At 43.7% G+C, this 13266-nt stretch overlaps 1 non-coding gene across 1 annotated transcript; it reads left to right on the top strand.

The window, feature by feature from the left end:
- The first annotated feature begins 12798 nt into the window (after window positions 1–12798).
- LOC130953142 (small nucleolar RNA R71) lies at window positions 12799–12906 on the top strand. Its single transcript, XR_009075319.1, has one exon. It is a non-coding gene; the product is annotated as a small nucleolar RNA R71 (small nucleolar RNA).
- The last annotated feature ends 360 nt before the right edge of the window (window positions 12907–13266 follow it).

Raw genomic sequence — 13266 nt, 5'->3', positions numbered from 1 at the left:
TGACATTTTTCAAAATTTAAGACAAGGTTTGTTTTGGTGCATCTCTCTAAGACTTTTTCAAGGTTGCCTAAGCAATGATCAAATGAGTCACCATACACGCTAAAATCGTCCATGAAAACTTCCATTCATTGTTCTAGGAAGTCCGCAAATAAGCTCATCATGCATCTTTGAAACGTTGCCGGTGCGTTGCATAGGCCAAATGGCATACGCTTGTAAGCATACGTTCCAAAGGGGCAAGTAAATGTGGGTTTTTCTTGGTCCTCTAGAGCAATGTGTATTTAGAAGTATCCAGAGTAACCATCAAGAATGCAATAATATGATTTACCGGCTAGTCGATCAAGCATTTGATCGATGAACGGTAGTGGAAAGTGATATTTTCTTGTGGCCGCATTCAATCTTCGGTAATCTATGCATACCCTCCAAGAATTTTGCACCCTTGTTGCTATAAGTTCACCGCTTTCATTTTTGATTGTGGTCACCCCGGATTTCTTTGGCACCACTTGGACCGGGCTTAACCACTCGCTATCCGAGATGGGATAGATGATGTCCGCTTCAAGTAGCCGAGTGACCTCCTTTTTCACAACCTCAAGAATGGTTGGATTAAGTCTCCTTTGAGGTTGTCGGACCGGTCTTGCTCCTTCTTCAAGAAATATGCGGTGCTCGCATACTTGGGAGCTTATTCCCACTAGATCCGCCAAACTCCACCCGATTGCCCTTTTATTTTTCCTCAAGACATCTAGCAACTTTTCTTCTTGTTGAGGGGTTAGCTCTTTTGCAATTATCACGGGGAGCTTGTGGGCTTCATCAAGATATGAGTACTTTAGGTGGGAAGGTAGTGGTTTCAATTCCATCTTTTTGTCATGATTTGAAGTTTGGATTTCCGGATGGTTTGTATGGTGTGTGGTGTTTAATTTGCTTGGATCTTCATTTGCTTCTTCAATCATGTACTTCTCATCCAACTTTGCAAGGTGCACTTCGGCAACAATATTGTCAATTGGGTCACACCGGAATAGAGAGTGATTCTCCGGTGGATGCTTCATTGCTTCTTCTAGGCTAAAACTCACGACTCTCCCATCTATCTCAATTGAGTAGGTTCCCGAGTAGGCATCTAGCTTAAATCTAGAAGTTCTCAAAAATGGTCTTCCAAGTAAGATAGATGATGCTCTCTCGGGTTCATTTGATGGCATCTCAAGGACATAGAAGTCAATCGGAAACACCAACCCTTTGATTTTCACTAATACATCTTCCGCAACACCCGCCACGGTTATTATGCTTTTATCCGCTAGGACAAATCTTGCCGTCGACCTTTTCAGTGGTGGTAACTTCAATACCCGGTAGACGGAGAGCGGCATAATGCTAACACATGCACCGAGATCACACATACAATCTAGGGATTGAACTCTATTGACGGTGCAAGTGACCATACATGGGCCCAGGTCATCACACTTCTCGGGCAATGCTCCCATTAAAGCGGAAATAGAACTCCCCAATGGGATGGTTTCCAATTCAAGAATTCTATCCTTGTTCATACATAGATCTTTAAGGAATTTTGCATATCTAGGAACTTGATGGATAACATCAAAGAGGGGGATGGTTACCTCGACTTTCTTGAACATTTCTATCATTTTGGGGTCGAGTTCTATGCGCTTCCTAGCTTTCTTTGCAAGTGTTGGAAATGGGAGTGGTTGAGCAATTTCTTCTTCCAAGGTTCTTTTAGTCTTGGGGGTCTCTTTTGTTGGTTGAGCTTCTTCATCCTCAACTATGACTTGTGGTGTCTCCTCTTCCACTTCCTCTTCTATATATATTCTCTCCTCCTCTTGAGCGGTTGGGATTTGAATCCTTTGCTCCCTTCTCTTTTAATTGTGTTCTGGATCTTAGGGTGATGGCATTGATGCCTCCCTTAGGATTGGGTTGAGGTTGAGAGGGAATGACGCTTTGGATTGGAGGTTGAGGAGTGAGATTTGATGGTGGGTCTATGCGTGCAAGAAGAGCTTGTAGTGTAGAGGTGAGGCCGATGAGACCGGAAATAAGTGTGTTTTGTAGTTCCTTTTGGCCTTGGATGATGGTCCGGAGTGTATCATCTTGGTTAGAGGGGGCGGATGGATATGTGAGTTGAGGAGCTTGTGATTGGTTGGGTGGTGGTCTTTGATGTAGTGGTTGGTATGTTTGGTAGTTTCTTTGTTGGTTTTTTTGGTTGTATGGTTGATTTTGTTGGTTGTATGGTGGCCGGTTTTGTGAGTTGTTGTTCCATCTTTGACCTCCTCCATTGTTGTTGTTGTCCCTATTTCCTTGTTGATGATTGTCTCTCCAATTTTGATTGTGATTTTCACTCCCTTGTTTGTAGCTTCCTCCTTGATAAGGGTGCCCTTGGTTAGGATTACTGCCTTGGTAGTACCCTTGATTTGGGCAGTCATAGAAATTGTGAGTAGAAGCCAAAGTGTTGTCTTCTTGAAGACTTGGGCACTCATCTGTGTAGTGGGAATAGCAAGAACAAATGCCACACACTTTCTGAGGGACCAATTGTTGATTGTATTGTTGAGGGGGTGGAGAGTGTTGTTGGTATGGTTGAGGTTGTTGTGGTTGTTGTTGGCTCAATTGGAGTTGCCTCAAGATGGATGTCATTTTGCTCAAGGATTTGGTTAGAGCGGTGGTTTCGCTACTAGTTGATACCACATCAAAGACCACCACCCAACCAATCACAAGCTCCTCAACTCACATATCCATCCGCCCCTTCTAACCAAGATGATACACTCCGGACCATCATCAAGGCCAAAAGGAACTACAAAACACACTTGCTTCCGGTCTCACCGGCCTCACCTCTACACTATAAGCTCTTCTTGCATGCATGGACCCACCATCAAATCCCACTCCTCAACCCCCAATCCAAAGCGTCATTCCCTCTCAACCTCAACCCAATCCTAAGGGAGGCATCAATGCCATCACCCTAAGATCCAGAACACAATTAAAAGAGAAGGGAGCAAAGGATTCAAATCCCATCACAACCGCTCAAGAGGAGGAGAGAATAGATATAGAAAAGGTAGTGGAAGAGGAGACACCACAAGTCATAGTTGAGGATGAAGAAGCTCAACCAACAAAAGAGACCCCCAAGACTAAAAGAACCTTGGAAGAAGAAATTGCTTAATCACTCCCATTTCCAACACATGCAAAGAAAGCTAGGAAGCGCATAGAACTCGACCCCAAAATGATAGAAATGTTCAAGAAAGTCGAGGTAACCATCCCCCTCTTTGATGCTATCCATCAAGTTCCTAGATATCCAAAATTCCTTAGAGATTTATGCATGAACAAGGATAGAATTCTTGAATTGGAAACCATCCCATTGGGGAGTTCTATTTCCGCTTTAATGGGAGCATTGCCTGAGAAGTGTGATGACCCGGGCCCTTGTATGGTCACTTGCACCGTCAATGGAGTTCAATCCCTAGATTGTATGTGTGATCTCGGTGCATGTGTTAGCATTATGCTGCTCTCTCTCTACCGGGTATTGAAGTTACCACCACTGAAAAGGTCGACGGCAAGATTTGTCCTAGCAGATAAAAGCATAATAACCGTGGCGGTGTTGCGGAAGATGTATTAGTGAATATCAAAAGGTTGGTGTTTCCGATTGACTTCTATGTCCTTGAGATGCCATCAAATGAACCCGAGAGAGCATCATCTATCTTACTTGGAAGACCATTTTTGAGAACATCTAGATTTAAGCTAGATGCCTACTCGGGAACCTACTCATTTGAGATAGATGGGAGAGTCGTGAGTTTTAGCCTAGAAGAAGCAATGAAGCATCCATCGGAGAATCACTCTCTATTCCGGTGTGACCCAATTGACAACATTTTTGCCGAAGTGCACCTTGCAAAGTTGGATGAGAAGTACATGATTGAAGAAGCAAATGAAGATCCAAGCAAATTAAACACCACACACCATACAAACCATCCGGAAATCCAAACTTCAAATCATGACAAAAAGATGGAATTGAAACCACTACCTTCCCACCTAAAGTACTCATATCTTGATGAAGCTCACAAGCTCCCCGTGATAATTGCAAAAGAGCTAACCCCTCAACAAGAAGAAAAGTTGCTAGATGTCTTGAGGAAAAATAAAAGGGCAATCGGGTGGAGTTTGGCGGATCTAGTGGGAATAAGCCCCCAAGCATGCGAGCACCACATATTTCTTGAAGAAGGAGCAAGACCGGTCCGACAACCTCAAAGGAGACTTAATCCAACCATTCTTGAGGTTGTGAAAAAGGAGGTCACTCGGCTACTTGAAGCAGACATCATCTATCCCATCTCGGATAGCGAGTGGATAAGCCCGGTCCAAGTGGTGCCAAAGAAATCCGGGGTGACCACAATCAAAAATGAAAACGGTGAACTTATATCAACAAGGGTGCAAAATTCTTGGAGGGTATGCATAGACTACCGAAAATTGAATGCGGCCACAAGAAAAGATCACTTTCCACTACCGTTCATTGATCAAATGCTTGATCGACTAGCCGGTAAATCATATTATTGCTTTCTTGATGGTTACTCCGGATACTTCCAAATACACATTGCTCTAGAGGACCAAGAAAAAACCACATTTACTTGCCCCTTTGGAACGTATGCTTACAAGCGTATGCCATTTGGCCTATGCAATGCACCGGCAACGTTTCAAAGATGCATGATGAGCTTATTTGCGAACTTCCTAGAGCAATGTATGGAAGTTTTCATGGACGATTTTAGCGTGTATGGTGACTCATTTGATCATTGCTTAGGCAACCTTGAAAAAGTCTTAGAGAGATGCACCAAAACAAACCTTGTCTTAAATTTTGAAAAATGTCATTTCATGGTTAAACAAGGCATTGTTTTGGGACATATTGTTTCAAAAGAAGTCATCTCCGTAGATCCGGTAAAAATAAATGTCATATCTAGTTTGTCTTACCCCTCCTCCGAGAGGGAAGTCCGCTCCTTTCTTGGACATGCAGGATTCTACCGGAGGTTCATCAAAGACTTTAGCAAGGTAGCCTTACCTCTCTCTCGACTACTACAAAAGGACACTGAATTTGAGCTGAGCAAAGAATGTGTGGAAGCATATGACAAGCTTAAAGTGGCATTGACACAAGCTCCTATTGTGCGAGGGCCGAATTGGACTCAACCATTTGAAATCATGTGCGATGCTTCGAATTATGTGATAGGAGCCGCGTTAGCACAATGCGAGGGTAAGATCCCCTATGTTATAGATTATGCTTCCAAAACACTAGATGGGGCCCAATCCAACTACACTACTACCGAAAAAGAACTCCTAGCTATTGTTTTTGCTTTGGACAAGTTCCGATCCTATCTTCTTGGTTCCAAAGAAGTAGTGTACTCGGATCACACGGCATTAAAGTACTTGTTGGCCAAAAAGGAATCAAAACCGAGATTAATTCGATGGGTGCTTTTGTTACAAGAATTTGACTTGGAAATCAAGGATAGGAGTGGTTCCCAAAACTTAGTGGCGGACCATCTAAGTCGCCTCGAACACACAAAAGGCGACACCACTCCTATCAATGATTCCTTTCCTCTAGATGGTTTGCACTCAATCTCGGAAGTAGTTCCTTGGTATGCTCCAATAGCAAACTACTTGGTTTCACGCACCTTCCCTCCCAACCTCAACAAACATCAAAAGGATAAACTGAAAAGCGAATCCAAATACTATGTTTGGGACGATCCCTATTTGTGGAGGTGTGGAGCGGACCAAATAGTGCGACGGTGCATACCTCAAACCGAATTCCAAGCAATCTTGGACGCTTGCCATTCTTCCGAAGGCGGTGGCCACTACGGCCCCCAAAGAACGGCAAGAAAGGTCCTTGATTGCGGATTTTGGTGGCCAACCCTTCTCAAAGACTCTTCCCTCTATTGCAATTCTTGCCCCCAATGTATTCGGTTTGGAAATATTTCTAAGAAGGACGAAATCCCCCAACAAAATATGCTTTTTTGTGAAATTTTTGATGTATGGGAAACTGACTTCATGGGACCATTTCCAAATTCCAATGGCTTTCTCTACATTTTGTTAGCCGTCGATTATGTGTCAAAATGGGTGGAGGCAATCCCCACCTGGACGGATGATGCTCATGTTGTTTATTCTTTTGTGAGGAATAATATCATTTGTCGTTTTGGCTCCCCAAGAGCAATCATAAGTGACCAAGGATCCCATTTTTGCAACAAAAAAATGGACGGCCTCTTGAGAAAGTATGGCATCACACACAAAGTTGCCACGGCCTACCACCCTCAGACAAATGGCGAAGCCGAGGTTTCTAACCGGGAAATTAAACATGTGTTGGAAAGGATTGTGAAGCCGAATAGGAAGGATTGGAGCGCTAAGCTCTCCGATGCACTTTGGGCATATCGAACGGCTTACAAAACACCCATTGGCATGAGCCCTTTTAGGCTTGTATATGGTAAAGCATGCCATTTACTGGTAGAAATCGAACACAAAGCTTATTGGGCCATAAAGGAATGCAATCTGAGTTTGGGTGGAGCCGGAGTAGAGAGAAAGCTTCAATTGGCGGAATTAGAATGCTTGAGATTAGAAGCCTATGACAATTCTAGACTCTACAAGGAAAAGATGAAAGCCATTCATGACAAGAACATTAGGAGAAGGGAATTTAGACCCGGTGAGCTAGTCTTCCTTTACAACTCAAGGTTGAGATTGCTACCCGGAAAGCTTAGATCAAGATGGGATGGACCTTACCAAGTAGAGAAAGTAGAACCTTACGGGGTCTACCATTTGCGCCACCCATCATGTCCGGACATTTTCAAGGTAAATGGGCACCGTCTCAAATTGTACCATGGTGAGCAAAGAAAGAACTCCAAGGAATTTGAAGTGTTCCTCTTGAGGGATGCACCTCTTGAATAAGAACTTTTAGCTAGTGGAAGTCCAACTTAAGGACGGTAAACAAAAGTGCTAGGTGGGAGACACCCCACCATGGTAAGATCTACCATTTGTACATAGCCATTGCATTCTTCTTTAATTGATGCTTGCTCAATACTTGACTTCATGTTTGGTAGCTAGGTTTGATTTCAAGTTTTGTTTCATTTGTTAAGTTCGTTTGGTACTATATCATGTTAAATAATGCTTCTATAGTGCTTAAGTGGCTGTTTGGAGGGTTAGAATGCTTGAAGTGGTGCAAGAACATGAAAACTTTGAAAAAGGCACCATTCCGCGCGTGCGCGCACCTGGCGCGTACGCGCATATGAAGCATTTTTCGACCATCCACGCGGGCGCGCGACGTGCGCAGACGCGTGGATTGCAAGAATTACCCATCCATACATTTTCCAGAAAGTTGCGCCAACACTATGCCAGCACTATGCCGGAGGCACAGGCCAATCACGCGTGCGCGCACATGGCGCGTACGCTCCTTTTGACAGTCCACGGATCGACGCGCTAGCGCAACTTGCGCGCGCGTGCCGATCGCTCCTGTGCACTCCTGGTACTTTTTCCAGAGAGTTAGACCACTCTCGTGCCTGCACTGAGCCCCCAGCACACCACCATCTGCCGCGTACGCACACTAGGCGCCGACGCGTCAATATGCTCGAGACGCAAAGGACGCACCTGCGCCCATGCCGCGCACGCGTCCCTTGTCTTGCAGCAACGTCTGGGCCACTCTCCAGAGAGTTGAGCCAATCCCAGGCCCATCTCATGCCTGAAGCATAACTTCATTGCCGCGTGCGCGCACCTGCCGCGCGCGCGCCAACATCCCTGCAGCCAACTTCTGGTACCTCTTCCAGAAAGTTGTGCCGCCTCTGAGCCATCCTTGTGCTACCGGCACAAGCACATGGGTGCCTACGCGCACTGTGCGCGTGCGCGCCATTATCCTAATCCCCTTTCCTGCGCGCACGCGTGGATGTCCAACGTAAATTTAACAAGGGAGCACACTTAATCCCATCATCCTTCTCTTCCCCTTTCTCCTTATCTCCCTACTATCAACCACCATTTTTCCTTCCACCCACCTTCCACCATCACCTCCGGCGACCACCTACCTCCGGTGGTCCCTACACCACTCCCTCCAGTCTCCATCATTCCACTCTACAACTTTCTCTCCTATACCCCCTTTCCATCTCTATCAAGGTACTATACTATGCTTCCCTCTTGCTCTACTTCTCTCTTTTGCTTCTTAGTCAGTTGATTTCATTTTATTTTAGGTAATCTTTTTCTTTTTTTTCCTTCCTCTTTTCAGCCCCTCACTTCTTTGGGGTGTTTTTGCTTCTTTTCCAATTAATTCTTCATGGGCACTTGGGTCATAACTTCTTTTGCACTGGTAGATGAGATGTGTTGCATGATTTTCTTACAACCATTGTGCATTGTAGGGATTAATATTGGTTTGTGGAATGTTACATTGCTTCCCCCTCACCTATTTGTATACTACAAAAAGGATGCACGCCAAGTGTTTGAGGAAAAGCATACATGATTTTTTTTGAGCTCATTGTAATTCATTGCTTCTTAACTATGTGCTTTTTCCCAATCCCTTAGTCACTCTTGGGTGCACCCTCACATTCTACAATCCACCCACTCACCTTTTCATAAATTGCTTTCCACTCTTGGTATTTGAGGGTGTATGCTTCTCATGCCTTTTACTTGCATGCTTACACTACCCCTATACCACATGCCAGTGATTTGCCTTGCTTCTCAAATGTTATCTTAGTTACATGTTGCAGCTGTCATGTAATAAGGATACCCATATTCTTATGGCAAAATTTCTCACTTGCATGATCACATTCAATTACGCTTCTTTGGGTTTGATGTTATCTCCTTTCTTTACTATCGCAGGATGGTCATCAAAAAGAACAATGGGAAAGCCCCGAAGAAGCCAACCGCCAAAAGAGCGCGCCAAGAACCAACAGCCAAGCCCCTTCTCAAGAAGGATAAGGGCCCCGTTGATGCTTTAGAAAAGGACAATCCTCCAAAGGACTCAAATAAGTTCCCTAACCGCTACTGCGAACTTGTTTACTCAAGGATGATTGAGCAGAATTATCACCCAGAGCCTCTTCTAGTCCTACCGGCCCACCTCACTCCGATAGTGATGCCACACATTGACCGGAGGCAATGGAGGTTCCTCTTGAGGCAACCAAAGGAGGTCAATTTATCATGGGTGGTGGAGTTTTACTCCAACTACCACTCACCCGTCTCACATCAATCTTTGTGCGCCAAAAGTAAGTGTCGGTCACGGTGGAGGCCATCCAAGGAATACTTAAGATTGGGCCACTGGCGGATGGACATGACGCCTATCAAGAAGTCTTGTCAGCATTCAACGAACGTGAGTTCGATTGGAGCGCGGTCCTCCGCATAATAGCTTTACCTGAAGCATGTTAGATTCGGGGAACCATAAAGCAAAGACCAAAGGGTTTAGATGCACGTTTCCTCACTCAAGAAGCCGCAGCATGGGCCCAAATCCTAGCTCACTACGTGCTTCCGAGCACCCATGGGTCATCCATTAACGCCGAGTTTGCCTTATTGGTATGGTGTATCCTAACCGAGAAATCAGTCGACATGCCGCATGCCATTTGCCAATCCTTTGGGTGCATTCATGTTAAGGGAAACCTACCCTTCCTCGCTATGGTGACCGAATTAGTAGAGGCAGCCGGTGCCCACCGAGAGGCTAAGGATAGGAGGACCTCAATCCCGGTCGAGGGCGATGTTATTCCGACCAAGAGGTGCCTCAAGCCTCCGGAAGTCACCAAGGACCTTAGACTGACCACCCCAACTCGCAACACCACTACCTCATCCGCACCATAAAAATCAGCCACCCAACGCCTTGAAGACCTTCACAAGAAGTTGGATCGTTATGAGAGGCGTAACCAGCGCCGATATGCTCACGTGAAGAAGCTTCTAAGCATTGTCACCCCACCTATGGAAGAACCAGATATCTCCACATCCACCGCAACTTCAAGCAGAAATAGCGATGACAATGGAGATGAAGGACACTCATATGATTAGCATGTATTTACAATTCCTTCCCAAATTGTTCTATGATTGAAAACTTGCTTCCTAAAGACCTTTTAGTTGTATATTTTTATTTTCCTTTGTACCATTCGATGCCATGATCTATGTGTTAAGTGTTTCAGGCTTCATAGGGCAAGGATGGCGTAAGAAATGAAGAGGAAGCGTGTAAAAATGGAAGGAACACAAGGCATTGAGGAGATAACCAGCGAGAAGTCACGCGGTTGCATGGCTTACGCGACCGCGCGAAATGGAAGAAATCAGAGTGATGCGTTCGTGTGCCTGACGCAACTGCGCAGACTGGAAGCTGCACAAACGACACGAATGCGTGAACGAAGCGCACGCGTGGTACGAAAAACGCTGAGTGGCGCGATCGCGTGGACGATGCAGCCGCGTGACGTGCGCGATCTGCAGAATTACAGAAGTCGCTGGCACAGATTTTTGGGCCACATTTTAACCCAGTTTTTGGCCCAGAAACACAAATTAAAGTCAGGGAACATGCAGAGACTCAAGAGATCACTTCAGATCAGATCAGAATTCACTTTTCATAATTTAAATGTAGTTTTTAGAGAGAGAGGTTCTCTCCTCTTTCTTAGGATTAGGATTAGGATTTTTTATTAGGATTAGGAATATTTCTTCTTCATCTCAGGTTCAATGTTCTTTTTATGAACTTTTCATGTTAGGATTTTCATAAATAATATAATTTGAGGTATTTCAGACTCATGATTGCTCTTCCTTATTTTTAATTTAGATTATTTACTATTGGCTTTGGTTGATTAATTGGTAACTCTTGAGTTATCAAACTCATCGTGATTGATAATTATTATTCTTGCTGTTTAATTTAGATTCCTATAACTCTAGTCTTTCCTTAAGGAGTTGACTAGGACTTTAGGTATTAAATTAATTTGTCCACTTAACTGACCTTCGTAGTTAGAGGTTGACTTAGTGGGAGCAACAGTATAATTCTCATCACCATTGATAAGGATAACTAGGATAGGACTTCCAGTTTTCATACCTTGCCAAGATTTTTATTAGTTATTAATTTATTAATTCTTGCAAACTATTTCTCTTGTTCAAAACCTTTTTAAAACCCAAAAAATCTATATTCATTAACCAATAGTAAAACACACTTCCCTACAATTCCTTGAGAAGACGACCCGAGGTTTGAATGCTTCGGTTTATAAATTTTATTGGGTTTGTTACTTGTGACAACCAAACGTTTGTAAGAGAGGTTGATTGCTTGGTTTAGAAACTATACTTGCAACGAGAGTTTATTATAACTTCTAAACCATCAATCTTCTGCTCTTCACTTACTCCCCATGGTTACAGATGGAGAACCTTGAGTCTTTACTACAAGGCATTCTTCATTCACATGAAGGATCAACTCTCCTCTGTCAACATCAATCACAGCTTTTGCTGTGGCTAGGAAGGGTTTCCAAGGATGATGGATTCTTCCTCATCCCTCTTAGTGTCTAGGATTATGAAATCAGCAGAAAAGTAAAGGCCTTCAACCTTTACTAGCACGTCCTCTACTAGTCCATAAGCCTTTTTCATAGATTTATCTGCCATTTCCAATGAGAATTTGGCAGCCTGTACCTCATAGATTCTCAGTTTCTCCATTACAGAGAGTGGCATCATGTTTATCCCTGACCCCAGGTCACACAGAGCCTTTTCCAAGGTCATGGTGCCTATGGTGCAGGGTATTAAGAATTTACCAGGATCCTGTTTCTTTTGAAGTAAAGTTTGCTGAACCAATGTATTCAGTTTATTGGTGAGCAAAGGAAGCTCTTCCTCCCAAGTCTCATTACCAAATAGCTTGGCATTCAGCTTCATGATTGCTCCTAAATATCGGGAAACTTACCCTTCAACAATGTCTTCATCTTCTTCAGAAGATGAATAATCATCAGAGCTCATGAATGGTAAAAGGAGATCCAAGAGAATCTCTATGGTCTCTATATGAGCCTCAAATTCTTTTGGTTCCTCATTAGGGTATTCCGTACAGACCATTGGACGTCCCTTGAGGTCTTCCTCAGTTGGATTCACGTCCTCCTCCCCCTCTAAGGTTTCAGCCACGTTGATTATATCAATGGCCTAGCACTCTCCTTTGGGATTCTCTTCTGTATTGCTTGGGAGAGTGCTAGGAGGAGTTTCAGTAACCCTTTTACTCAGCTGGCGCACTTGTGCCTCCAAATTTCTAATGGAGGATTTTGTTTCAGTCATGAAACTAAAAGTGGCCTTAGATAGATCAGAGACTATGTTTGCTAAGCTAGAAGGATTCTGCTCAGAATGCTCTGTCTGTTGCTGAGATGATGATGGGAAAGGTTTGCTATTGCTAAACCTGTTTCTTCCACCATTATTATTATTGAAGCCTTGCTTCTGTTGATCCTTCCATGAAAAATTTGGATGATTTTTCCATGAAGGATTATAGGTGTTGCCAAAGGCTTCACCCATGTAATTCACATCTGCCATTGCAGGTTTTTCAGGATCATAAGCTTCTTCTTCAGAAGATGCTTCTTTAGTACTGTTGGATGCATTTTGCAATCCATTCAGACTCTGAGAGATCATATTGACTTGTTAGGTCAATATTTTGTTCTGAGCCAGTATGGCATTCAGAGCATCAATTTCAAGAACTTCTCTCTTTTGAGGCGTCCCATTACTCACAGGATTCCTTTAAGAGGTATACATAAACTGGTTATTTGCAACCATTTCAATAAGTTCCTGAGCTTCTACAGGCGTTTTTTTTAGGTGAATGGATCCACCTGTAGAGTAGTCCAGTGACATCTTGGAAAATTCAAACAGACCATCATAGAATATATCTAATGTGGTCCATTCTGAAAGCATGTCAAAAGGACACTTTTTGGTCAGCTGCTTGTATCTTTCCCAAGCTTCATAGAGGGACTCACCATCTTTTTGTCTGAAGGTCTGAACATCCACTCTAAGCTTGCTCAGCTATTGCGGAGGAAAGAACATGGCTAAGAAGGCCGTGACCAGCTTCTCCCAAGAGTCCAGGCTATCTCTAGGTTGTGAGTCCAACCATGTTCTAGCTCTGTCTCTTACAGCAAAAGGGAAAAGCATAAGCTTGTAGACTTCAAGATCAACTCCATTGGTCTTAACAGTATCACATATCTGCAAGAACTTACTTAAGAACTGATAAGGGTCTTCTGATGGAAGTCCATGAAACTTGCAGTTTTGTTGCAGTAGAGAAACTAATTGAGGCTTTAGCTCAAAATTGGAAATTGATGTAGTAAAATCACCAAGCATCTTTCTTGCATTGTTGTTTGGTTCGGCCATACTTGTTTATTT

This window comes from Arachis stenosperma, chromosome 1, assembly GCF_014773155.1.
Source record: "Arachis stenosperma cultivar V10309 chromosome 1, arast.V10309.gnm1.PFL2, whole genome shotgun sequence".
Lineage (NCBI taxonomy): Eukaryota > Viridiplantae > Streptophyta > Magnoliopsida > Fabales > Fabaceae > Arachis > Arachis stenosperma.
The sequence above is the reverse complement of the archived record's forward strand: the minus strand, read 5'-3'. Positions and strand labels throughout refer to the sequence as shown.